Here is a 4959-nt window from a genome sequence, read left to right on the forward strand (position 1 = left end):
AGCTTAAAAAAAGAAGAAAAGAATGAGATGTAATTACCTTTCCACATGATAAATAAATATTGTTAACCCTGTGAGGTCTATGAGAAGTGTCCCTAATAACAATCTTCTTTCAGTTAGAAAGTGTTTGATTTCAAAGAGTTGAGAAAATAAATTTCCGATAGATCACTCAGATTCATTCAAAAATCTCTGGTTTAAGGGGACTTAGACCTTCCATAAGAGAAGCCCACACAGTAACCACAGACTGCCACACATGTAGGACTTGTGCTGGTGGGGGACTGGGTGATCCTGGTGTTGACTTTATTATTGGGCAAGCCTGATAGTTTATCATAGCTCTAAATCCGTTTCCACTGCAGCGTAAGACATGTGAAAAAAATTCCTAGCATTATATTGTTGTATTAGTATTATTATAAGTTGTTTGTGCTGATTTAGACAATAAAATTGAAATTCTCCTTCTCCGGAGGACTCTTCTTATCCTCGTCTGATGCTGTATGTGACCTTTTCCCTCCCCTCTGTCTTCCTTACACAGCGTCTTCCATCTCTTCTCCACGCTGAGGTGAGTGTGATGAATACAGTAGACTCCCACATCAAACGCTGATTGCTGCTGGGCATGTCACAATCTCACCAGCCTCTTTGTTTCTGCTATGTTTTTTTTTAAAACACACACACAGACACACACACACACTGCAGCGAACCTGCGTGACTCAGATGGATCTCAGCTGCTGCGATGGAGGAAGCTGTGGTCTCTTTATGAAGATCTATGGGGCTATTTCACCCAGGACCAGGATGGCTCTACTGTACTGTGCAACCCTCAAAGAGCCTTGGGTCTTCTTTACAGAGACACTGTTGTTTCCAGTGATTCGTAATGCGCAATTAGGTTGATGTGCATGGGCCTCAGGAGCGGGGCTGACACAAAGCGAAGATTAAGTGCATTAAAATGTGACAAAAACTGGGCTTGTGACACCAATTAAGGTCAAAGACAAAAACAGCTTTTGAATGTATAATTTAGAAAGTTCGCGTGACACGCAAACACTTTTTACTCACACCCTGTAGATTCAGTTTCACAGCAATTCCTATATAATTGTACCATTCTAAATCCTGGAAACTGCTGGTTCTTAAAACACTTTCAAAAATGACCCTAATGAGAAGAAAAACAATTGTTGTAGTCTTCCTCATTCGCCCTACATTGTTTAAAGTGTACAAGTCCAGTTTTCCACACAGACAACTGTTATGGAACCTCCCCTCCATGTGCATACTTGCAAAGCTGGAATGATGGAAGAGAGCGGGCATTAGTGACAAAAGATGTGTTTATTAAGTTGGACACAACATAAAAGGTGGAGGTTTGTTGCAAAGTGGCTTGCAGTGTTTTCTAACCATAGGCAGACTAAAACAGCTGAAAATAGCATGCCCTATATGAGAGTATCCCAGTTGCATCAGCTGAGCCATCAGCTAATCTGCTGACTGTGGCTGAGGTACACAGAACTAGCACTGCACTCAATTTTATCTCATCTGAAGATACGTTTTTGGTCATCTGGTGAATACAGGTCAAAAATTCATTCTCTTTTAGTTCTGCCTCTGGTCTGTTCTCCTGAGAGAAAAACCTCAGCTGAGTGCTGCAAGAAACAGCTTTCACATTGTTTTCACATTGTCATTTAATACACAGTTTTTCTAGTAAAAAAAATAGTGTATTAGTCATATTAAAGCCCAGAGCTGTCATCCGAGCAAAGCGTTACTCCAAATAAACAAAGAAAACATGTGTGATAAATGGTTGTGAATACACAGGGGTGGAGGATTTTGAGAAAAGTGATAATTCACTGATTTGAAAAACAGGCTCCTGAACAACAGAAAATCTGCTTTAAAATCTGATTCAGTGCCACAGTAAACAAATTATGGATCTGTCTATCTATACATACAATCTAACCACCACACCATTGTGCTATATATGTTAGCACTGTTGCCTCAAGAAGGTGATGGGTTCAAATCCTCCATCTGGCCTTTCTGTGTCGAGTTTGCATGCTCCCCTGTGTATGTGTGGGTCATTTCTTCCTCCTACCACAGTCCTGAGAAATGCAGTTAGTGGGGTTAGGTTAACTGGTGATGTTAAATTGCCTGTAGGTGTGAATGTTTGTGAGGATGGATGGATGGATGGATGGATGGATGGATGGATAGATAGATAGATAGATAGATATGCCCAAAATTACTTCAAATACCAGCCCTGAAAAACACCTAATAATAGGTATAGTTACTTTAAGGTGACAAAAAATGCCCAGAAAACTAATTAGGGCTCAGAGCTAAGAAACCCATGCTGAGACAAGAGCCTTATTATTTATCCTACCAGTTTAATGTTTCAGCTCGCATCTCAGGCTATGAAATAGTCTCAGCTTGGATGGCTAAAAAAGGAAAACTGCAGGTATCTTTTTTTTTCTTCTTTTTTTAAATGTTAATTTTGGCTAGTTATCCTTAACAAAAAACACAACCACACAAAAGAATCTAAAGGCACTCCATATATGGCTGTCTGACAGTTTTAAAGTGCTTCAAAGGATAAAATGCTCCTAGGCATTACATTTACCGACAGACTAAAGCTTTCTTCCTTCTCACTTAAATGTCTAAACATTTTTGACCAGACTTTTCAACAGGGACCCTTTCACTGCACAAGGGAAGACCACAATTTACTAAGAGCTCTTCATGCTGATGATCCTTCTATCTTACATTTAAAAATGCCAGACTACTGCTCGACAGGTGAGCGGCAAAAGAGGTAATTTAGCAGCCATCTCCTCTCCTCCGCTGATAGGCCCAGCCAGATCTACATCCCTAAAAGAAGAAGCAACCATTAATCTCTACATCTCACATGCTCATTGTTCCGCTGCTACCCTACCACCACTTATACCGTAGCACCCAGAGGAGCAGCTCAGACTCATTTATCAAACACAAAGATGAAACCGCCCCTCCCTGCTTTACCCAAATCCAAATATAAGTATTTGGTTGTGCAACAGCAGCCACCATCTCAGAGTGGAACAGATAAATGTAAAGCTCTTGTACAGAGAGCCTCTCCATTTACATGTGTATGTGTGCTCTCATAGAGGCCCAAGCGACAAAAAGGCAGCACCACACACAAACACACACACGCACAAGTCAAAGAATGACACACGACAATGAGATACAAACATAATGTGTTCTTCATTTGGCAGTCTAGCTTTTTTTTCTTTCAGATAAAGCTCTGTGAGGCTTGAATGAAAAGACCAAACCATAACCATCTGGCAGATTTATACATTTCTCCATTATGACTGCTGAGACCAAAGGGGAGAAATTAACTTTTTTTTTTCCTGTTACCTGTTTTTCATTAGTTCTCACCTCCCGCACAGTGATGGGGTGTTTGAGTGCTGAAATCTGGGGTGAGGGACAAGTGAAGTGGCTCTTTTAACTGGGATAAAGTGCTCATTTGAATGGAAGAGTGAATGTGTGTGCGCACACCCACGCTGTATTTCTGTGTGTGTTTCCGATGAAAAGGGTGGACAGGGATGAATAGTTGCTGTATTTGGGTCAGGGCCATCATCAAACAATGTGAATTGAGTGGATAGAAAACACACACTCGCACACACACGCACATATACAGACACACAGCAATAGAAAGGATATTAAACACAAAGTTCATTGTATAGTAAGTTTAAAAATGAAGAACCAGGTATTAAATCAGTGCACGTAGAACCTCTTTTAACTCCTTTTTTAAAGCATTTCTTTAGAGCCATTTCCTATTCCATCCATCCCTCTAAATAAAACCCAACTTTCATTGAAAATTGTAAGTGAAAAGAAGAAAGACGAAAGGAAGGATGCAAAGCAGGAAGCCAGATGGGCCTCAGTTTGCTAATGACAGATAAAGTGGAAAAGCGGTGAATAAAAGATGAGTTTTCCTAGCAGGTGGATAAAACGATGCATAAATAGTCAGAGGATTGTCTGCACACCATTAAATATGGATGGGTCTCCAAGACCCTGGACTAAATGACAGCATTCCCACAGATGTGCCGGTGGTGCTGCTAAGTACACAAGTAATCGTTCACAGTGCAAACACACCACCGCTTACCGGCTTGTCTGGTATGGGAAAAACATGACATTTTCTGGTGGGGAGGGGAGTGTTTTGACCCAACATCTTTGTTTTGATTCTAAAAATGCTTCGCCCATCAACACACACCTCAACATGATGGCTCTGGTGTCTCCATCATCTCCGCTGAGCGTGTTTCTGATTCAGATAGATCCAGTATTCCCCGGAAAAAACAATTCCTAAGATATACAAAACCAAGGAAACACACTGGAGTGGCACCTCACCAGGTAAGAGCAGCTGGATCTTTGAACAGGTGTGTCAGCGTGATCCCCGGCACGCATACTTGCTCAGGTTTCACCCCCAGCCTACGTCACTGGTGGGACCCGGTGGTTTCACTTCAGATGAAGCGTTACACAGCTAACAAAGGGGGAACACATGAGTACACAAAGAAAAGGTACATTAGTATTCTAAACAAATCAAAGTACCTCATGTTGCATAACAGAAATCCTGTCTCCAAGTCCAGGAACAAAACATATTAGCTGCAGATCAAATAAAGCACAAAATAATAAGATTATCTCAGATCAGATTCATGATCATAAAAAGGTGTCAAATGATTCACAAAGTTCTAATATTTTTCATTGTGTGCCATACAACAAAACATATTTTAGTAATTTTGATGCAACCTTGTTGTTGTTGGGTTTTTTTTGTTGTTGTTCTTGCTTCTTTTTTTTTTTGTTTCATTCACGTTTCTTAGGGAATGAATCCTATTCATTTTGGAGATTCTGTGAACTTCTTTGTCCTGCCATGAGGTTGACATTTGACAACAAAATGCTTCAACAGCTTTTTGATAAAATGCAATGAAAGTTGGTATTTATTATTATTCCCTGGGTTGTTTAAGTTCAATAAACCTGCACACTTCTGTGTTT

The sequence above is a fragment of the Pelmatolapia mariae genome, linkage group LG22 (assembly GCF_036321145.2).
Source record: "Pelmatolapia mariae isolate MD_Pm_ZW linkage group LG22, Pm_UMD_F_2, whole genome shotgun sequence".
Classification (NCBI taxonomy): domain Eukaryota; kingdom Metazoa; phylum Chordata; class Actinopteri; order Cichliformes; family Cichlidae; genus Pelmatolapia; species Pelmatolapia mariae.